Raw genomic sequence first — 23699 nt, forward strand, 5'->3', positions numbered from 1 at the left:
CATCAGACCTATGGAGTTGTTCAGAAAACCCAGTGAGAGTCTAGTCACCTAAGAGGGCCCAGAGGCCGAAGCTGCTGCTTTTGGAGTTATTGTGGTCGTAGTTGTTGTTAGGGATGTTCAACTCTCCCTCCCACTTCACATTTTGGAAATACATTGTTAAACATGCCTCTTATTTCCCCTGAGACCACAGTTGCCATTGTGTGCCACGAGTCCTCGGTGCTGCCTGAACCTGGATCTCTCTCTTCCCAGTGCCCTTTCCCCACCTGCAACAACGACTTTGCCTAATGCTTGTATCTCCACTCTGGTTTTCTGCTTGCTTCTGCCCACCCCTGTGGGGCAGATTATTAGCATTTGGGGGCTTTTTGTTTTGTTGGCAAGAAATGATGAACTTCCTGGGTCTATGTCACAAGTAGATTCTCTTTCATTGCTCAGCAGCCTTAAATTCTGCGTGTCATGGTCAGTTGTTGTCTCCCTACCTCAGGGCCCTCGCTACCCATTAGGAGCTGGAGTTCACGTTTAATTGTCTTCATAGCTGTGAGTTGCCATATTTGATGACACAATATTATGGCAGCATGGAGAATGATATCCCATCACTTCTGACATATTCTATTTGCCAAGAGCAAGTCACTAGGTCCAGCCCTCACCTGAGGGGAAGGGACCATACAGGGTGTAACGATCACAAAGCAGGGATCACAGGTGCCATTTTGGAAGCTGTCAACCACAGTGCAATGGTGCAACATGGCATGAAATTTTAAACGTCACATGGCTTTAGCAGCAAACTGTTTAGAGATTACTGTTCTCTGCCACATTATTCCCAAACATCAATATGACACAGAAAATCAAAGAAATCTACAGTAGAGCCATAGATAAGAGGTAACAAGTTCACCAAAATGCTTAAAATGACCACTGTTTTCTGGAATAAGAAAACTTTACTCAATACCTTGTAAGACTCCACTGAAAAATAAAAACAGCGAAAAGGGGATTATACAGTAAAGTATCATCATGTCCTATATTGGACACAGGCACTTTAATGCTAGGAAGGCTTTCACACAAAGAAAATTTTTGTTTTGGCTTTAGGAACCAAACATTGTTTTAAGCATAACTCACTTTCATATGACCTGCTAAATCAGTGAACACACACTCACTTCTGCCATCTATAGTGTTTATATGGAGCAAGGCATGTTTATATGTTTATGGCCCCAGATCCCTCCATTGAAGACAAAAATTCTCTCACACCTGCCCATTCACTGGCTCCTTACAAAGGAAAGACTGAGTCCACGTTGCCTTACTAGGAACACCATCTCCCTTGATTTCCTTCCTGGGATGTAATACCTGGCTTGGTTTCCTTTCCCCTAGACATTTTTTTTCCACTTAAATTGAAGCCACTTAAATGCCTTCTATGGGGTCTGTCTCGTGTTAGAGCAATGATTCTCAGCTGCGGTGATCTTGTCCCATGGGATATTTGGCAATATTTGGAGACATGGTTGATTTTCACAACTTGGGGGGGGTGGTAAGGTGGAAGGTGCTGTTGGCATCTAGTAAGTCAAAGCTAGAGATGCTGCTAAGTAGTCTGCAGTGTCACAAGACAGCCCCCCCACATCAAAGAACGATTCAATCCCAATCCTTATTGGTGCCAAGGTTGAGAAATTCTGAGTTAGGGTCAGTCATTACTTCTCCTATTCAAGGGTAATTGAGCATCTTTTGTTTGGCAGGGAAGTAAATTTAATCTCAAATAAACCTGGGTTCTTACCTTGCTCTTACCTTGCCCCGATTCTAATCAATGGAGTTCCTGTACTCAGGTCTCTACCTTGGTATCCCAAGCATCACGCACTTGCAACCTAGGTGGCTATCTTGCTCCTAGGCGGTTCTTGCTCGCCCAAGTCCTGCCAGAGCTACCAACTCAGAAGCTAGGCTCTGAGAGCTCAGACAAGGATCCCACCTCTGATTCACAAGCAGTGTGAACCCAGGCTTATGTCTTTTTTCTAGAAAACCTCTTCCTCCTCACCTGCTGGCTCCTGCATATCACCCAACCCTTTCTGGCGCTCACTGCCAGTCCATCCTCTGGCCCACCATTCCTGACCCATCTCCATGCCATTTGCTCCACTCTCTGATGCCACATGTCTGGTCTGGTGTCTTCGGAAGTTCTACAGCCTAGCTCCACCCACAGTCTAGCTCTCTGACCTTCCCCTCATACAGTTAACCGTGGTCTGGTTCAAACTTCTGTTCCTTCCCCATCTCTGACCTTCCCCTCATATGGTTAACCATGGTCCAGTTCAAACTTCTGTTTTTTCCCCTTCCGGAAGTGTAGTTTGTAAGAACTTGCTTCTCCTACTCTGATCATTCCTTGTGCTCAATGACCTCCTGTTCTGACCCATGAGATAGATGCAGCTACATACTAAGTTATATCAGAAGCCAATAAAATCAGAGAAAATAAATGCAGGAAAAGGAGGATGACTGCTTTTATGTAGGTAAAAATGGCAAGCAAGGGAGCCTTTTGGCTGAAGTTTTCAATTTTCCAAAGACTGTTTTTGTTGGGGTTTTGTTTAGTTTTTTGTTTATTTGTTTTTTAAGCTATAGTGCCAGGGAAGAGAATATGCCACCTCAAAATATGCCACTTTGGCATATGGATGATTCTGAGCTGAAGAAAATTGAGAAACAGCAGATGCTAAAACTAACTTTCTACTCTCCCTCCACCCATTTTCCTAAAAGCAGAACATAAAATTTCATTTGTAACCATGTCTCCCTCTTTCCTACCAGGAAGAGGAGGATAATTCTTAAACTCTTAATCCCTGGGGACAACCCTAAACCCTTCTCAGCCCAGAGACAGCACCGAGAGGGGACTAGATAACAAACTGCCCTAAATAACCATCATCTTCCATTAGTTTCCTCCCATAGATTTACTTTCCCACAGCTTGACACCCCTTAAAGCCTTAACCCCCTTTCCCGTGCCTTGCTACTTCGCTACAGATTTATTGTTCTTTGCTAAGATGCTCTCCAGACTCTAACTTCTCACCATCCCTTTGAGTTTGTCGAGTTCCTCCTGCATATATGTGCTCTGCTTGTGTTAATAAACTCTGTTTTTCTCTTGTTAATCTATCTTTTGACAGTTTAATTTCCAGGGCCCCAACTTTAAAACCTAGAAGGGCAGAAGAAAAGGGTTTTTTTTTTCCTCCACCACAATAGACACTATTGAAAAGTTGGTTCTAGTATGTTTAGGATGGCTTATTAAGATCTCATTTTGAAGTTTATTGTCTCAGTCAATAAAGAGAGAGGTTCATTAAAGGCCTAGAAGAAAGACTGGGAGAAATGATGACTAGATACAATGTGGTGTCCTGGATGGGATCTGTGAATAGAAAAAGGGAATTAGTGGGAAAACTAATGAAATCCAAATAAAGTCTGGGGTTTGGTTAATTATAATGCACCAATACCAGTGTCTTCATTTTGACAAATATGCTACAGTAATGAGAGATGTTAACTAGCTCTGGCTGGTGTGGCCCAGTGGATTGAGCACTGGCCTGTGAACCAAAGGGTATCTCCAGTTCGATTCCCAGTCAGGGTACATGCCTGGGTTGTAGGCCAGGTCCCCAGTAGGGGGCGCGCAAGAGGCAACCACACACTGATGTTCCCCTCCCTCTCTTTCTCCCTCCTTTCCCCTCTGTAAAAATAAATAAATGCAATTTTTTTTCTTAAGAATTTCAAAAGAAAAAAAGAAAGATGTTAACCATGGGCAAGCAGTGTAAGGGATTAAAAAAGTAAACAAAGGGGAAATTTGGGGAATTTTTATGCTGTGGAGAAACCCTTTAAAAATGATAACGACATGGTTTTTGTTTACTTTTGTTTTTAAGGGGATGGGATTCCAAGGCCATGTCTGTTTCCTCCCCTCTCCAGATGTCATCTCTCAGTTCAAGACTGGGAGGCAAGCATTTTCCAAGAAAACCGTATGGTTGGTTCCCATTTTCTTCTTAGCTCAGAATGGTTTGAAACAGATGTTTCCACGGCTTGGGACACAATCTTTTTCCATGCTGAGAAACTTGCACCCAGCCTCGTGTGTATTTGTTCATTCGTTCCATATATATGACTTTCTGTGGTAACAACAGTGTTCAAATGGCAAACATATGAAGTCCCAGCCTCAGTGGCCTCACAGAAGTGTACACTGTTATCAGAAAGGGTCGGCCAGACCCCTACAGGAAGAACAGAGGTGAGTCTCACTCCATAGTATTTTCACCTGAGGAGAGGCCAAGCCTCATTTCCCAGGGAGTAGACCTTCCGGGCAGTGAATAATTCCGGAAGGTTTCACCCAAGGTGTTTCCGAGGGTAATGTGAGCATGCGCTGTTAGGGGTGTTCTGAACAGGTCATCTCTCTGCAGGATAATCAGGAGCCTATTTAAGGATCTGCTACTGTTTTATACAGCATGCATACGCTGTCTTCAAGGAAGACTGCGACAGGTTTTTAAAATGGAAGATCTCATTTTTATTCAAGAGCATGCCTGTTTTAAAAGCATTTGTTTAACCAATATTAAAATATTATTCAAGAGAATGAAGCCAATCCATACAGCCCATGTCTCTCTTGCAAGATAAAAGCACCAACCTTCTATAAAGAGATCAATAATAATCGATAAATAAACCTGGGCTCAGAATGAAGCCACTGATGATACAACTATTAGAATAATTTGAAATGATAAATGAAAATGATAAGAATAAAGTGCTATTTCCTTCCTTTGTATATATCATATTGTTTTTATATTGTTAATAGTATTGTAGTTCTTTCTCCGCTTGTCCCTGCCAGGCAGAGCAGCATGTGTGTGCCACAGCACCAGACATGGGAGAGTTAACTTCCTTTTTACAGCTTCGTGATGTGTACACGCCCCAGGGCCTTATGCAATATAGTCTTGGTGGAATCAATAAGTTACAAGCTGAGCTCCTTGATTTCCCTATGGAGTCCCAGAACCCTTTCCTTGGGGCTGTTGCAGCATCGACATCACAAGCTACAGAGATCAAGAGAAGGGCAACTATCTCCATGAGAATGCCTGCCAGAACTAGTTATTGGCATTTTCAAAGATGTGGTATCAATGGTACTGTGTAATCCTGGGTTTCTCAGCCTTAGCACTATTGACATTTGAGGCCAGCTGAGTCTTTGTAATAGGAGCTGTCCTGTGTATTGTGGGATGTTTAACAGCATTCCCGTCTTCTGCCTGCTTGATGCTGACAACACTCCCCCAAGTCATGATAACCAAACTGTCCCCAGACATTGCTGAATGTCCTCTGGGAGTCACAAGAACATCCCTCCCTTCTCCTCCCCCACCTTTGAGAACCACTGCTATAGTCAACAAGGCAGAAATAGTTGGCCCAGGGAAGAGGCTAAAAAGATCAACTACAAAGAAGTGCTTCAGGTTTAAAGGCTTTAAAAAGCCCAGATGTTACTGGCTGTCTAACACAAACAAGATGCTGCAAACACAGGGGGTAGGGCAAGCCCATGGGATCTCTGCATAGAAACAGCCACACACTGAGCATGAATCGCGGCAGTGGCACCGAAGTGTACTCATAGGGATTATGTACTTCACCACTGCGCATGTGCAGGAAAAACAAATGCCAGAGAAACTGTTACTTTAAGTACATTTCAACCCTGGACCACATCTCTTCATAATTCTGTGTGACAAAATGAGAAGTAAGTCTAAATCATTTATGCTGCACACCAGTGTTTGTATAGTGTCTCAAGGAAAAGCACTCAGTGACCTTTGAGGTACCAGTATTTGAGTCACCAGCTAAAATAGCTGCTGTTTTCATGTAATATCATTTTCACCGGAAAGGGGAACTGACGACCAGTGATTTCTTTCAGACTTGGAGAATAGACAGACATTTTCTCGCAGTGAACAAAGTGAGCTTGTTACTTTAAGGAAAACAATTGTCAGTATTTGTTGCCAATAATAAAATTTGAAGTGACAATTAAATGTTTAGAAAACTTGAATCTGCCCCCATGGGCCTCATGGCTTCACCACACTTAAAGGCATCTCTTATGACATCAGTGGTATTATTAATGAGCGTGGTTTTTTATAGTGTATAAGAAAGATCTGTGTATCTCAATAAACAAATATTTCCCAAATAACCAACACAGGATGTTACAAAATCATGCGTGAGTAAAATAGTCATTCAAAACGTAAAATAAACCAATAAATATTAATGTAGAGAGTATGGAAAGTTCATTATTATGCTTTCAAATGTCATAATAAATCTTTTCACTAAGAAACTTGTCTCAATCTGACACAGTACCAAACAAGAATAACCACAACTATCTGAAAAAGCTGTTAGTGACTCCTTCCATTTCCAACTACATATCTGTCTTAGGCTGGGTTTTCTCCATATTTTTCAACCAAAACAGCGTTTCACAATACACTGAATACAGAAGCAAATATGAAAACCCAGCTGTTTCTGTTAAGGCAGACATTAGAGATTGTAAAAATGTATGCCAATGCCATTCTTCACAATAAATTGATTTTTTATTTTAGAAAATATTTATTTTCATAACAATGCATTATATTAACACATAAAGTGTTCATTATTGGTATTTTTAATGACTAAATTAAATATTTAAATTGTTTTCACAGTTTTTATTTCTAATACAGTAGACACAGATTGAAAAAATCCTCATAAACTCAAGCTCTTCGAAGACCTCAATGATGCTTAAGGTTCTAAATGTCTTCCAAGACCAAAATGTTTGAGAACTATTTACTTGCATTGTAAATAAGGATTCCTGTTTTAAAATTTGAAATTGCTGACAGTGTTATAAAGAATCTGAGGTTGATATTGAAAATACATATGCAAGTCATACAACTCAAGAGCAAAAAAAATAGATTATACAATGGACAGAGAACCTGAATACATATTTTTCTAAATGAGACATACAAATGACCAATAGGTACATGAAAATATGCTCAATAGCTAATCAACAGGGAAATGTAAATCAAAACCACAATGAGATATTGTGTCACACCAGTTAGAATGAGTGTTATCAAAAAGACAAGAAATAGCCCTGGCTGGTGTAGCTCAGTGACCTGAGTGCAGACCTGAGAACCAAAGGGTCACCAGTTCAATTCCCAGTCAGGGCACATGCCTGGGTTGCGGGCCAGGTCCCCAGTGGGAGGCACATGAGGAGCAACCACACAGTGATGTTTCTCTCCCTCTCTTTCTTCTTCCCTTCCCCTCTCTCTAAAAATAAATAAATAAAATATTTTTTAAAAGACAAGAAAAAGCCAGCATTGGAGAGGATGTGAAGAAAAGGGAACATTTCTTCACTGTTGGTAGGAATGTCAATTGGCACAGGCACTATGAAAAACAGTATGGAGGTTCCACAAAAAAATTAAAAATTGATCTATTATATGATTCAGCAACCCCACTTCTGGGTACGTATCCAAAGGAAATGAAATCAAGATCTCTAAGAGGTATCTATACCTCCATGTTCACTGAAGCTTGATTCACAATAGCCAAGATATAGAAATGACCTGTGTCCCTGGCTGTATGAATGCATAAACAAGATGCATACACACCCAATGGACTATTATTCAACTATGAAAAAGAAAATCCTGCTCTCTGCAACAACATGGATGGACCTTGAGGGCGTTATGCTAAGTGAGATAAGTGAGAGAGAGAAATGAGTACTGTATGATGTCACTTATATGTAGAATCTAAAAAAGCCAAAGTCAGAAACAGAAATAGAATAGTGGAGGCAAAAGGGTAGGGGGAATGAGGAGTTGCCAGGCAACGTGTACAAACTTCCAGTTGTAAAATGAGTAAGTTCCGGGAATGCAATGTATAGCATGGTGACTATAGATAACAATACTGTGTTGTATACTTGAAATTTGCTAAGAGAGTAGATCTTAAATGTTCTCATCGCAACAACAATGGAAGGTAAGTATGAAAGTTGATGAAAGTGTTAACTAACCTTACTGTGGTAATCATCTTGCAATATATTCATGTATCAAACCTTCATTTGCATATCTTAAACTTACACAATGTTTCATGTCAATTATAGCTCAATAAAGTTGAAAAAATACAATTATAAAGAAGCCAGACTATAGAGTCTGTAGAGATGGGAAGGCAGATATACCTCAATTATTTAAATAATAACTCTGTTAAGTAAAAAAATGACTATATAAATTATAAATCACAAAAGCTGAGAGCAGTCACTCATCCAAATGTATGCACCTGTTTAGGAAAATAGTAAAATCCAATTATCAATGTCATGTCCAAATGCCTATTTCCAAATACACATAACATAAAGGTGAGGGAAAAGTCAAACAGGTAAGTGCTAATAGAAAGACAACTCTGATGCATTTGAAGTATTTAGTGCTAATAATTTAACTACTAATCAGAAACTAAAACATTTCCAATCTTGAAAAAGAGGTAATCTGACAAGACTGAATCGTGAATGCACTGCTCTTTGTTATATTATTCTCTATATTTTCTATGCTTGAAATATTTGATGATAATAAAATGAAAGGAGCGACCCGTGTTGGTAAATTGGGGAATGAGAGTGACATTCAAAGTGAAAAAGGAAGGGTAAGGACTGCCAAATAATACAGTTTGAATAAAATTTCCTCTTTCTTGACCCACACGTTTTTATTCTTCTCCCCAAACCCATACTGTAATGGACTTTATCTTGAACCAGGGCCTCTTCTTCCTCCTGTGTTTTGGGGCCCATGTCTACATTTACCTACGGGAAGACATCAGAGAATCAGAGATAATGCAACTCCCACTTCCCTGCCTGGGGTCTCCCGGGAATTCCCCACAGAGCTCCTGCAAGTGTTCTGCTTCGCCATGCTCTACACACACTCACAACCCTAGTGGCTATTTTTACTTAAGGATTGGCTGCTAAAGGAAGCCTGCTCTGTTCTGGGGCAAAGATCTGGTTTCCTGGCAAAAAAGACAATTACCCCAGAAAATATACCTTCTATTTTAGATACACAGTTTTAGCTTCTGAGAACTTCTGCCGGCTCCCCTCTACAGAAGTAGTGAAAGATGTTTGTATTTTGTGGTTGGTTGGAGATGTTGACAGAGCTGATACAATGCAACTTTAATACTTTTAGCCCTTAACCCTATTATTGTTCTGAATCTTTTTTTAGGGAGTTTGTTTTATTACACAAGGTTTTATTTTCAGTAAACGTAGAATGAAACACAAATTTCCATGCACCATTCCATGAGTTCTGACAAATGCTTGTCTCACTAGCTACCTCAAATCCGTATGCAAACGAATTATTACTTGTACTCCAGAAAGTTCCTCCTTGCCCCTTCCTTCCCCCACAAAATACCCTCTCCTCCTTGTGTGCAATCACTGTTTGATTTTCCCATCTTGTTGACTTTTGAAGTGTATCTGGGAATTGGGGAGGAAAAAGGCAAATTTCTGAGAGTCATTCATTAAATAAGTCCAGTTGTGGATTTATCCAAAGGGGCTCTGCCCAGTCTTGAACATCAGGCCAAGAATCTCCCAAGTGGGCTTATGATGAAGGCTTACCCGAAACCCATTTCCCCCCAAGGTTGCCCCTGTTTTCATGGACATAACCTTGGTGCTACAACCGGGAGATGTCAGTGTTTAAGGGCCAGGGAGGAACAAAATAGAGTTAAGTAAGGAAATCAAGACTCAAAGTTTAAAATCTAGCTCTTCGTTGGAACTTACCATTTTATGTCTCTGTTTTATATCAAAAGGCTGCAGACTGAGAATCTAAATTTTGAGCCTACCACCAACCTGGACTGTCCATGGCCTTGAATAAATTACCTCCCATCCCTCAACTTCTTTCAGCTATAAAGTGCATCTCTCTGTATTGATTGCTACTATAATGGGTAGCGTAAATCTCACAGCCACCGTTTTGGGGAGGAGAGTTTATGTGTGTCCAGTCGTCTTCAGCCTCAAGGGAATAAAAAGTGGTTCTGGTCCATGATGTCTAATGAAATGAAAGCAGAATCCCTCACAGTGTAAGAGGCTTCGAAGATCAAGTTCAACGACCCAATTAGCCTTACACTCATGGGCCACTTCATGGGAGAGGACAGAGTTTCCCCAGTTTTGTTCATTATTGAATAAATCTGGTTATTTTCTATTTCCTCTTAGATTATTTTTCAGATGGCATTATTCATAAATATGCAAAGAAGCAATGCTGCCTTCCGAACTCTGCTGAAGTCACTTCTGTATTGTTTTGTTCATTAGAATTTGTTCAGGAAGGACTCATTTGCATTTGGTTCGTACAATAACATAGCTGCGAATGGTAATGACTCCCAAACAGTACTTTGTTCCCAGAGAATCACACACCAGAACATTGAGGGGGCTGACTTTTGCCATGGGAACTCAGCTGTGCTGTTTGTTCGAACAGAAACCAGTTTTCCCAGGGAGCAAGCCCTTCTCCTGGGCAGCCCGGCGTCATCTTCTTTTCCTGTTGGAATCTCCATCCCCGACATGGCCTTTCTTCTATCCTTTCTCTTTCCTACCCCTCTGCTGCTCATGAGGCTTCAAGGAGAACCTCAATGTGACCATCCAAAAAAGCAATCAAAAAGTTACATAAGCAAATCTTAAAGTTTAGAAACCTCTCTCTCCTCTCAGGCTGCATGTTTCTTGGTAAATCTGGGTTAGGAGTCAAGAGAACGCAGGTTTTCTGCATTTGCCGCCTTCAAGTACTCTCTGCAAACCTGAGGGAGGGTTGTGATCAGGGTCCAGGCCTGAAATGAAGCATCGCACCCTGCGTGTGTGGCTAGAATTTGAGAGTGTGAGAACACTGATGAGTGATTTAGGAGTTCAAGTTTCCAGTGCCTGATCTGAGGCTAGAAACGCTCCATCTTCATCTCCAGAGCCTCAGTATTCTTGGCTGGACCTGGAAAACCAGGACCCACGTTCTTACAGAACTTCTCCTAGGCTTGAACATGCATAATTCCTACCTGAGGGTCTTGTGAAAATTCAGGTTCTGATCCCACAGATCTTGGGATGGGGGTGAGGGTGCCTAGAGAAGGCATAGCTCCCAGGGGCTCCTGATGGGACTGATCTGAGGACCACAATTTGAAGAGCACATTCTGAGGCCAGGCAGGGATGAGGTGTTTGACTTTCAAAAATCTTTTTGAGTTCTGCCCTGACCTGTGTGGCTCAGTTGGTTGGGCAGCGTCCTGCAAAGCAAAAGGTTGCATGGGTTGTGGGTTCACCCCCCAGTTGGGGTGTGTTCAGGAAGCAGTGCGTCGATCTTTCTCCCCCTCACCTTTTCCCTCCCCTCCCCTCTCTTTAAAAATAAATTTTAAAAATCTTTCTAGAAAATCTCTTTCAATTCTCACAAAGTTCGATGAAGTTGGTATTACTCCACGCACTATGGAAAGAAACTTGGGCTCAGAGATCAGAGACATCAAGAGCATGTCCTATGTCACACAGCTGATGAGGGTCAGGGTTGAAATCTGAACATAGGAGCCTCTGGTTCCATGCTCAGTGAGGGCACCGAATTAAAGCAGTGCTTCTCAGAGTGCTGTTCCCAATCTAGCAGCATCAGCGTCACCTGGGAAAATATTAGAAAAGCATATTCTTGGGCCCCATCTCAGACCTACTCGGTCAGAAACTCTGGGGGCGCGCCCTGCCATCTAGTCTTACGGGTCAGAGTCACTGAATTAGATCATTGCTTTTCAGACTTTACTGGGCCCGCGAGTCCCCTGGGATCCTGTTAAAATGCAGATTGTCATTGTGCAAGTCCCCCTTCAATACTAGAGTGGCTACACAAAAATTCACCAGTTTGCATAAGTGTTTTTAAAAATGCACGCTGATATGACAGCTGTCGCAGTACAATCTAACAAAATTGTTTCCAATGAAGTTAAAGACAACGAAGTGTCTTTATGGAGGATGCTTCCATATGACTCGACCTGTCACATGGAAAAAACAAACTTTTTGGCCAATCCAGTAATATTAATATTAAAAAAAAAACTGTTAAGTTTGCATCTAAGAAATGAGTGCAAAAATTCACACCAGGCCAGCAATTCTCTTCCCAACAGGGGTTTTCCTACGTTCTACTTCCATTTGTGATGATATTTTCAGTTATATAATCTGTCCCTAGAGAAAAGGGAATAATGTTATGAATTAAATGTGTCAGATAAATAAGTGGATGGCGATCTTCCTCTTGATGTGAACACTTAATGTAAATTTTTTTCCTTGGTAGCTCCCGAATTAGGTTCTTGAAAGTTTTTTTTAATCAGTTTTAGTGCCCTGTATTTAACTATAACCTCAACCTTATCTCCATTTTCTGAATGCCAGCAATTCTGATAATGAGAACAGTTTGTCTCATTCAAGTGTCAAACCCTAGGAGCTGCTGTAAGAAGACTGAGGAGAAGCATCCGGTGTTCAAGTCAGAAAGGCCCCCTCCCCCACTCCACTGTATGAATTAAACAGAGCACTGCATGCATTTCTGCATGTATCTATTCCTTGTGGCATGGAAGCAAAATGTCACACCTCATTGGAAACCTGCCCACATTGTCTCACTGCAGTGTGACATCTGAAGGCTAATCCTGTTTAGAGCAGGGAGTAGTATATAGATGAGTTTCATAGAAGACCACCAAGGGCAAGCCCTCCTCCTTTTTTCTTTGAAAGAAAGTCTAATTGTTTGAAATGCATGAAATCCATTTGATGGCGAATTGCTATTTCAGTCACAGAAGCCACTTCGAAATTGCAAACTAAGAGAATACATATTTACGATTTTTGAAGCTCAAGTAACTGTTTCATGTTGAATTGCTGCATGCACTCGGAAAAAAATATAAAAAATGTATGCTTTTTGCTTCTAGTACAGTTCAATACCAGATTTTAGTGTGATAGAAAGTGATGGTTGCCATAGCAACAGGGCAATCCAGGGGCTGTGACTTTGCCTATCAGGAAACTGGCAGGAAAAGCAAGTCTCTCTGATCACAAATAACTGTCTTGTTCATTGCCACCTCATTATTTCACCTTGTACATCTATTATCTAGAGTTGGGCTCTTAAAGTTGCTGCTCAGCTATCTAAACTATAGGTACCACACTTTTCTCTTGGTGATTCCCAGAATAATCAAGTAGAAGATAACCAAAGATCATATGTGTCAGATATCTCGGGTCTGAATGGCTTAAGAAATCAACATAATTGATGAGATGGGGGAGCTGAAGTAAACCATATAATTAGCAAAAGGGGAACCCATGTAATTTTGAATTAAATCATATGATGATAGATAGTTAGTTTTCCAAGTGATAAGCAGATTGCTTTGGATTAAAACATCACACACATGGCCCAGTGTAAGAACTATTACTCTACCTTTCAACGAAATGGCTGATAGCATTCAGTATACTGGCACATCAGTGTGGAAATTTGTCTTATTCTCTTAAATTATTAGCATGTGATTCTGCAACATAACAATATCACACTCAAGCACACCCTATGACATTTTAGGTGAAATGTTCAAAGTAAAACTATCAATTATTACACCCATATTATTACCCAACCAACCATACTCAAGCAAACGTTACTTCTGCCGGACCTTGTAGTTTTATAAATTTACAAAAGTAATATATCTCACCCACAATTAGTTAAGACTTCTGTCTCTTCCCACGATGACTTCCCTTCCTTGTATTGGGTAGCACTGGAGATAGCCATGGCATTTTTTAAAAATCTGACTAAAGTGAAGTTGAATTGGGGAAAAATTAGGTTTAGCAGGATATATTTATGTTTTATAGTTAAGTTAGTACTACACATTTTGATGTGGAGATGGCTTTCAGGAATACTTCTGCCATCTACTGGGATGGCTCATGTGCAATCATGACATTTAAAGCCAGAGAAGAAAAATATTAATGTGCGCTGTCAACCAAGAAGCACCAGAAGTGTGAGGTCATGGGGGAGAAAGAATTACAGAAAGCCAGAATCTCATTTGTAGAAAATCTTCCAATCAAGAGATAAGTACAATTATAAGCAGAGGATTTCATTTTCAATAATCCCAACTCAAAATGGAAGTTCTCTTTCATCAGGAATAGACTATGATATCTCAGTATATATAATTATAAACTCACTATACAGCAAAATGGTATATAAGTGAAATATATTTCATGACATATTTTGAAAAGTATGAAATATATTTTCATATGATACATTTTGCATTGCATATAATCCATGTATATCATTTTACTATCAGGGTGAAACATATATGCAATATATAATATATATGAAATCAATAAAATATGTACCATACTTATATATTTGAAATCAACAGAAGTGACACTGCTATGGAGAAATGAATTATAATAGAAAGATTCTTTTAGATCATAACAAATCAATAATACATGAAGATAAAGAAATAAATTTTGAATACAAGTAATGAATAAGCTCTTGGATTGTTTGCTAGTTTAGTTAATGAAAAGGAGTAGATTATATAAACACATTTGAAGAAAATTACATTTCTTGCCAATTTGACAAGAAATACTTTTTAAAAAAAGATTTTATATATTGTTAGGGAGAGGGAAAGAGAAGGAAAAAGAGGAGAGAACTATCAATGTGTGGTTGCTTCTCATGTGTCCCCTGCTGGAGACCTGGCCTGCAACCCAGGCATGTGCCCTGACTGGGAATCGAACCTGTGACCCTTTGGTTCACCAGCCAGCACTCAATCCACTGAGCCACACCAGCCAGGGCTTGACAAGAAATACTAAGGTGAACAATTATTAAGACAAAAATCATAACATACCACTAAACAAAGACATCAAAGACAAATTGTTTAATGAGGGTCATCAGTTCAAAGAATGTTTATAATTAGTCACTGTATAAAGAAACTTGAAATGCCCAGAAATCTGAAAGCTCACACATGAAAGAAATCTGATAGTTTTTCCAAACTTGACAACAGATTCTAAAAATTCACATGACATTTTTGTCAATGAATGCCGTTTCAATTTGAAAAAGAAGTGAAAAGCTAAAAATCAATTTATAACTTATCAATAATTTTTCTAATTTGATCAGTCATGCCAGAGGAAAGACTTTGAATTCCTGATACAGAAAACATTACAAAAACATTATCATTTAAAGAGTTGATCAAAGAAAATGCAGCAAAAAAAAAAAAGGTAGAAAAAATCTTATTGAGGGGTATCAGAGAGTTAATTAAGATATGTTATTTTTCTAGAGTTTGTGATGCCTTTGCTATTTGCTACCTTTTTTTATATTTGTAATTAATCATAAACTTTTTTCTTATTCTAAATACATATTTCAAGTTTTGTACCTAATTTTGAATTTATAATATAGTGTTCCTTTTTCTTTAAAAGTACCCTCAAAATTATAGGTCCTGGCTGACGTAGCTCAGTGGAGTGAGCATGGGCCTGTGAAGCAAAGGGTCACTGGTTTGATTCCCAGTCAAGGCACATGCCTGGGTTGCAGGCCAGGTCCCCAGTAAGGGACACATGGGAGGCAACCACACACTGATGTTTCTCTCCCACTCTTTCTCCCTCCCTTCCCCTGTATCTAAAAAAAATTAATCAATACAATATTTTTTTAAAAAGTATGCTCAGAATTATATAAATTTCAGGCTCACAAAATCTGTACTCCTGCCTGCCCACTAGGCACGACGAGTAGGCACAATTGCACACACATGTGTTCACATGAATACATACTGGCTGACATTACCATTACTCCTCCCCCACATTTAAAAAAATTTTTTTAAAGATTGTATTTATTTATCTTTAGAGGGAAAGGGAAGGAGAAAGGGAGAGAAACATCAATGTATGGTTGCCTCTTGTGTGTCTCCTGCTGGGAACTGGCCTGCAACCCAAGCATGTGCCTTCACTGGGAATTGAACTGCGATCCTTCGGTTCACAGTCCAGCACTGAATCCACTGATCTACACCAGCCAAGGCCTCCCCCACATTTTTGGTGACAAGTTTTGTCATCCACTGCAGATATTAGACCTCTGGGATGTCACCTGGTCCTAAGGGAGTTCTGGTTCTTTGAGCCTTCAAAACAGGACTGGAGAAAACATGAGAAGCTATTGTCACCCAAGAGAGACGCCTGTGAACAGTTGGATTTGGCCCAAAGAATCTCTAGGGAAGGCTCCTTGTTTGCAATCATGGGCGTCTCAGGAGTTCTGAGCTGTTGCTGTAGTGTCTGGGGTTAAGTTTGTTCAGCTCTAAAGGACACCCTGGAGGATTCAGAATCCCCAGGGAATCCTCTAACAAACTTCCCCTCCCAGCATCTTCTGGGCTTTTGAAGACAGCTCAAGTGCCCTGACTCCTTTGAATACCTGCAGGCCCCTGGCTCTGAAACCATCTCGCACTGGAGAACAAGTAGCTGTTCGGTCCCTGAGGAACGTCAGTGGGGAGGAGTCTTCTATGGGTTCTCAGGGGATCAGGTTAGTGGTTGCCTCGCAACAAGCTGGCACAAATCTCAGGTAATCCAAGGCCTGGCTTCTAAGGTCGTCTTGTATATGAAGTACAACTCAAGGTAGTGAAATAGCTCTGTAAATACTTGCTATTCTGCAATGCACCATGCAGTACATGAGGCCCAGGAGGTACCATGGGAAGTAGAGAGGGTGAACAGGGTTGTAAATACCCAGCTCAGTGGTGCTGATGACTGAGTAAAGTTGAAGGTAGATGGTAGGCACAACACCAATGCATACTAACCGTATATTTTAATTGATTTTTAGAGATGCAGAGAGGGAGAGAGATTTGCTTTGCCACTTATCGGTGCATTCCTTGGTTGCTTCTTGTATGTGCCCTGACCGGGAATTGAAAACCCACAACCTTCACATATTGGGATAATGTTCTAACCAGCTGAGCTAACTGGCCAGGGCATACTGACCGTATTTTGAAGGGGCATGTGATTCATATCTCAGCTCTCTCTTCCCAGCTACACAGGCTGGCCCAGTTTCAACTCCAAGTTAACCTTCACATAGATCTTGTCCCCATCAAATCCAATCAAACATGGATAAGTTACAGTTTTGCTGAAGGTTGGGGAACCATTTAAGGAACCATTTGATCTATGGCACACCGAATCCCTTTGAAAACATACTATAGATATGTGTTTTCCTTCAAATGTCTTCTTCCAACCCCACCCTCTCCTCAGTCTCTCCCCAAGCAGCCTCAGACTGCTTGCTCCTCCCTCTTGGCCTCTAATAGGAAATCTGAACACTGGCTCAACACTCAGGCCTGAGCACTTCCTTTTCTCCATAGAACCTCATAAAGCTTTTTTCAATGTCTCAGCTAAGATGGGTCTCTCTACAGAGGAATTCTGGTACAGCTGCTAAAACGATAACTATTTCTCCACATGACTATGTAGATAAAATAGGAAAGAATACTGCTATTTTACCACAGACATAATAATTGACGGTATCCTGCATAGACAACACATATCATTACAGTTCTCTGAATGGGACCTTTATTTTCATAAATCCACTTAAAACTTAATTTTAATATTTTCTCCACACAGGTCCCACTTAAGGAAATTTGGAAAAGTCATAAAAGTTGAAAGAAAAGGAAACCGAATCAGCATCCTTCCACCACTCACATTACTCATTATTCACATTTCTGTGAATTTTCTCCCAGATTGTATATGCACTGAACTAAGGCTTTTGCTTCTTTGTTTTGCAAACATAGCTTTAACCACCCCATATATACATGTTTATACACTGCTTTTAAAATGTAGGTCCTAAGTGCTTTCCAAGTTATCACATAGACTTCACGCATCACTTAAATGTTTGCATGACAGACACAGTCCATGTGGACTATGACATTAGCTTCCTTTTGCAGCTATATAGCAAATTACTACAAACTTAGCAGCTTAAAACAACACAGACTTATCCGACAGCTCTGGAGATCTGAAGTTCAACATGGGTCTCACTGGTCTGAAACCCAGGTGTCGGCAGAGCTGGTTCTTTTGGCCGTCACCAGAGGAGAATTCTCCTTGTCCTCTGCAGCTTCTAGAAGCTGCCTGCATTCCTTGACTTGTGGCTCCTTCCTCCATTTTCAAAGTCAGCAACCTTGTATCTCTCGGTGCCTTTCTTTTCTACTTATAAGAACCTTGGTGATTACAGTGGGCCCACCCAATAATCTCATTAGCAGTCTTAATTCTCTCTGCATCCTTAATTTTTCCCTTTAACATATAAGATGCCATATTCCCAGCTTCCTGGAATTAGCATGCATGGAGGCATCTTTGGGAGGCCATTATTCTGCCTACCATACTTACCCATTTTTTATTATTGGACTTTCAGGTTGTTTCTCCTTTTTCACGGTGATAATATTGTAATAAATGTCATTGTTCAATTTACCTGTTCCTTATTAGGTCAATCCATCTTTACTAGCTGTAAATCTTTTCTCTTAAAAGGATAAATTATAGAGAAGCGATGTTCTAGGTAGGTATACTGGATGCTGCTGGCACTCCAGTAGTGTGATTAGCAAAAATAACACTGACATGCTAGACCATTCCCCACCAGCATTTGGTAGCTGAGCAATTTTAGGCAAGTTACATAATGTATCTGAAAAAGTCCACCTGCAAAAGGGGAAAATGACACTTATCCAGGCATCACAACAGGGTCAAATGAGATGATGTAACCCATGGAGCCACTTCATGATTAGTGGTCATGGCGGTGATTATCATGATTATGATGACAATCATTGCGATCATTGAAAGTGGATCAGATAGCATGGCCTTATTGTTTCCAATATTTCTAGTGATAACATCTCGTGCCTCAAATCACATATTTGTCTAGATGCAGAATAAGAAACCAGAAATGTAATTTGGGTAAGAACCGGGTTGCAGAAGAGTGCTGTTTTTTGACATTTGAATTATTCAAACTACACTTTGTCTCCTCTGTGAGTCCCTACAGCCATCCCAGCCTCCATGTAACTCTGCCATGGCACCAGACAGGCTGTCACTCATCTTCCAGGAATGCTCTCCTCCCAACATCCACTTGGCTCCCTTCTTCTCCTTCAGTTCTTTGTTCAGAATATCTCTGCACACACAACCTCTGTGGACCCACCTCAATAAAATTGCACTACCACCATGACCCATGGCATTCTCTACCTGTTTCTCTTTTTTCATTTTTTTTCTATCACCAGTAGAGTGCAAGTTTCATGAGGGCAGGTGTTTCCATCTCTTTTATTTGTGCCCAGTGCCTAGAATGGTGTCTAGGATATACTATGGACTCAATAATTTTCTTAAATTGTTAAGTGCAGTCTGAGCAGTTTATCCAGAGTCATAAAAAAGAATTTCCCAAAGAACTCTCTTTAGTAGTACTTTTCCATGTAAGGCAGACTCTTCACACATACCATATTTTGCCATGTATAATGTGCACATTTTTGCTCAAATTTTTGAGGGAAAAATAAGATTATAATTTTGTCTAAAATTATACATGGGTAGTACCTGAAAGACCTTGTATCTGTTCTTGTGTTTTGCAAGTATTTGTTCCATAAAATTTCTTGTACTATAATGTGTTCAATACTAAATGCTAAAATTCCTGTGTAATACAAAAAGCAAATATCTAAATATAAATGAATAAAAAATGGAATTAAAAAATTAATATGAAAGATTTTTTTCCTGAAAGTTTGGGCCCAAAATGTGGGTGCACATTGTACACGGCAAAATACGGTAATTCAGACAGCAACAGTTCTGGGGGGAAAGCGAGCAAACACAAAAGAATGTACACATTTATGAAGTCTATATTGCAAAAATAAATGTCTGAGTGGACTGTTTCTTCTACTCAGATTTTTAAAACTTAAGTATAAAGAATGAGCCATGTTTCATAGTTTACAGTGGCTGGGTGTGAATAAAGAGCCAACAAAGAAGGCATAACTAAAGATCCACATGAGGATGAATCCAGGTGGATGCACCCCTTAGGCCTGTAGTCCTCAATTAGGAGATGTCATCAGTAAGCATGCCTTGGTTCAGTGTTGGAAAACAGAAATAACAACAAATTGGTTTGTGGTCTATCAGTTTAGTGGAAGTCAGTGGAGAACTGGTTAATTCAGCATGCTCTCCACACATCGTAGCAGGCAAAGCTTGCATTAGAGATCAAAGCCATGCGAAGTACATTAACTTTATTTATCTTTATGAACTTTTCATGAACTAATTTTGATTGTCCTTTATACACAGCACCATGGACCCACCATTGCCCCTCCCACTCAGATCTGCTTTTGTTGTACACTCATGCATTTGTAACTTGTCTACTTTTATTCCCTGTGCTCCGAAAACTAGAACAGTTTCTGATCCCAGCTTCCTGGCTCTGCTCTCAGCTTTCCCTTCCTTCCCGTCCATCTACTTCAGGCATATGTCATTTCTCCTGAGGCAAGTTTTCAAAGCATCAAGATGGATAAAGTTCTGAGGACCATAACTCTTGTACACTCCCTAAGGAGAATTTTTTTTTGTCTTGGATCCTGTATTCCTAACAATGAAACTGCGCCAAGAATGTATTTCAAAAGTAAAGGCAAGATATATCCCTGTGTGACTAGGAGCAGATAAACAGCTCTCAGTTTAATCCTAACAAGAATGAGGGAATGGACACCAATACTTGGCTTAGTATTTCACTAATGTCATCCCTTCCCCGTGCAGTGATACTCTTTTGTGACTTATTTTGTACGTGTGTCTGTGTGTGTCTATGTTTATGTCTGTGTGAGTATGTCTGTCTGTGGGTTTCTGTGTATGTTTCGGTGTATTTACTCTCCTGGGGCCCAAGGCTTTAGTTCTGGTGATATTGAAGAACTTCTAGAAAATCCATGTGAATGTTCCAGGGAAAGAAAATCACATGGTTATCTCTGGTGAAAGCACATGTGCGCAGGATGATTTCCACTCACGAAGATCACCCCCTTCAACCAAAGTGGTAAGACAACTGCCAGGACAATGTGGGAGGAGTGTTTTTCCGAATGCTTTCAATGCAGGCCAGTTTCACTGCACTCCCATCCTGCACATTGGCTCAGTCATGACTAAGCCTCTGTACTGGGGTTAAGATGACAATAGATCCAAAAGTCAACTGATGTTCATTGGCAGCTGAGGCCATCCAAAGTGGGCCTGGGTTACTGACTGGTGGGGATAAGTTGGCCATTCTAAGAGAGTTCTAGGATTAAATATGGATCTGTGTGCCAGGAAGTTTATGTGCAGATCAGAATATGAAACTGGGAATCCTAGATGCGAGGCTCCAGCAGATCCAGTTCAAGGCTGGCGGACCAGGGACAATCCATGGGATGGTTAGCTAATATTTCAGTTTGAGGGTAAAATTCAAAAGACTCACAACTCCAGGTATTTGGAAAATGGTTTTGATTTCTCTCTGGATGATAAATTTAGCTTGAAGGGAAAATAAGTGAAAGTGAATGATTCAAATAAGTAGCAACAATTCGGCAGCAAAGGGGACTTTGGGAAATGAGAGCCAGAAATTACTGGTGAATTACAGGAAATACTAGAAAATGTATTTTGTGTTAACAACCAAGGAAAAAACATTTCTTAATTCAGGGCCTACATCTCTTCCTGGGTTTCTGGTATGTGGGCAAAGCTGTGTGGTAGAAAATGGTTGGTTTTGGCAGTAAAGGATTCCCAGGAGGTAAAACTCATCCCCACACATTCTGAGTGGAAGAACTGAGTTGGGAATCTTTCCAGTCAGTCAGAGCCACAGGGAGACCCAGGAATCTTGAAAGCTATGAAGAATGAGATATAATGAATAAGGAACATAAAGTAGATGAAGAATTGCTTTTCTCTTTTCAAGTTAGCCTGACTCCTATCAGCCTCTCATTGGGATGCAGCAAAGCTTAGTAGCGTTTTCTGGAAGATGAACATTTATTTCATTAAATTCTTTTATGTTATCTAAAAGCCCCTAGGAAAGAAAAATGATATACATTCATGAGCTTTATAATTAAGGATTTTCAGGAAGTCTGGGAAAAATATTTTCAGATCTCGGAGCTTCTGATAACAGTCCACTTTTATCTCCGACTGGCAGGACTAGAACTGGTATGTATAGAAAAAATTACAAGAGCTGTCTAATGTGTGGGAATTTTGAAGAGACTGTATTCACCCAGCTTCTATTATTCCAAGAAAACTTGGGTTGGATTTACTGTGAGGCTGTGTATAGCTACAACAAAAATGCTGTCAGGAGACAAAATCTCTAAGGATGTTCCCAGACCTGCAAAGGGACCAGACCATTAGTGGTAGAATTGCTAGCAAAACAGAGTCTTTGCTGATCCAGATGGGTAGGCCAGTCCTAGGGCTTCAGCATCTTGTTGGCACAAACACCATTTGCAATAATTAGCATGAGAGCTGGTGACTGGGTTTCCTCCAGCTGGTCTTTTTGGCTCCTAAACCAAGGGCTTCCTCCAACAGTTCAAACCCATCCAGTTTCATTTCTGGCTGGAAGGACCCTGATAGAATGGAAGGTTTGGGTTCTTTTCATATTCCCCCTTTGCTCCTACCCTATGGCCTGACATAGCACCTCAGTAAAAATAATTTTTAAAAAAACTAACTAAAAAAAAAGCAAATTCTTACCTACGTCCTGCTGCATCTGTCCCAGGTAAGCAAGGGCTTGTGTCCCATCTCTTCCTGCAGGATGTCTGTCTGTCCTTTCATTTGAGGTTAGTTGTTTGCCCTATGACCTCTGCTATCTGATGGAGTCAAGGAAAATCTGAACTTGCAGTTTCACTGGCTTTTTGATGCTGTCGGGATGGGAGTGACACTCTCTCTAGCCCTGTGCATCTTCAAGAAGAAGCTGGAGGCCCCTTCTCAGGATCTAACAAAACATCATGGTTTGTCTATGGGTTTCTGTCTCTAGGCTGCCAAGTAATGCAAGCCCAGAGCTATGGCTTCTCCCTGGGATCCCCTGGTCTGGCATGGTACCAGGCACATAGTAGGTGCTCAGTGAAAAACACCTGCTACTTCGGCTGTATTTTCATTTTAAGTAATTCCCTTCTCCCTCACCATCTGAAGAACTGCAGCAGCAGCAGCACCTGGGAGCTTGTTAGACACGTGCATTTTCTGGTCCCACTGCATCTACTGAACCTGAAGCTCTGGGGGTGGGATTGAGAGAAACAAGAGAAATACAACTGCTCCTTTCTGGCCCTTTGGAAATGATTGCTGTGGCTTCAGCTGAGCAATAATGACACAGAGCAAGTGAGGAGGCTGCCCAAAGAGAGGTTTTGGGCTGCAGCCCTGATCTCTTATCCTTGGACACACCTCACACTTTCTCAGCTGCTTCGTCCCTGCCCATTTGATTTTCCAAATCTTGCATCAATAACCTTAAGTCTTCTTCCTTTCTCTTTAAGTAGAAAAATCAGTGCCAAGTAAACTTAAAAAATAAAAAAGGATGGACTTTAAAAATCTAGCCCAGTGGTTTTCAACTTTGGGTGCAGATTGGGATCACCCGAGAAGCTAAAAAATTTTTTTAAAAATAAAAATAAAAAAGCAGCAGAAGAATTCAGGCCAATTAAATCAGCATCTCCAGGACTGCTATACTTCATCATTTTTTGTTTGTATGTTTTTTTTAAGTTTTTCATGTAATGCCATGAGCCAAAAATCTAGTAGAGAATCAACACCCTGGCCTTGGCCTGGTAAAGAGACTCTGCCTTCATTTGTTTCATAAAATAAGCTTAACCCCAATGATCCTTTTGGAGTAAGACATTTCTCCTCTCTGGGCACCCTTCTCCCAAAACCAGGCATGTGTGCTTTCTCCACATGTGACAATGAAGCCCAACCAGGGCTGTGTATCTGTTCTGGCCACAGAGACATGGAGTTGCCT

General features: G+C 40.5%; 1 long non-coding RNA gene across 1 annotated transcript in view; it reads right to left on the minus strand.

The window, feature by feature from the left end:
• The window catches only part of LOC119058385 (uncharacterized), a 202329-nt gene that overhangs the window by 23872 nt on the left and 154758 nt on the right, over positions 1-23699 (minus strand). The gene's annotated exons all lie outside the window — the stretch shown is intronic.

This window comes from Artibeus jamaicensis, unplaced genomic scaffold (assembly GCF_021234435.1).
Source record: "Artibeus jamaicensis isolate MK-2021 breed Jamaican fruit bat unplaced genomic scaffold, CSHL_Jam_final scaffold_1283, whole genome shotgun sequence".
Classification (NCBI taxonomy): domain Eukaryota; kingdom Metazoa; phylum Chordata; class Mammalia; order Chiroptera; family Phyllostomidae; genus Artibeus; species Artibeus jamaicensis.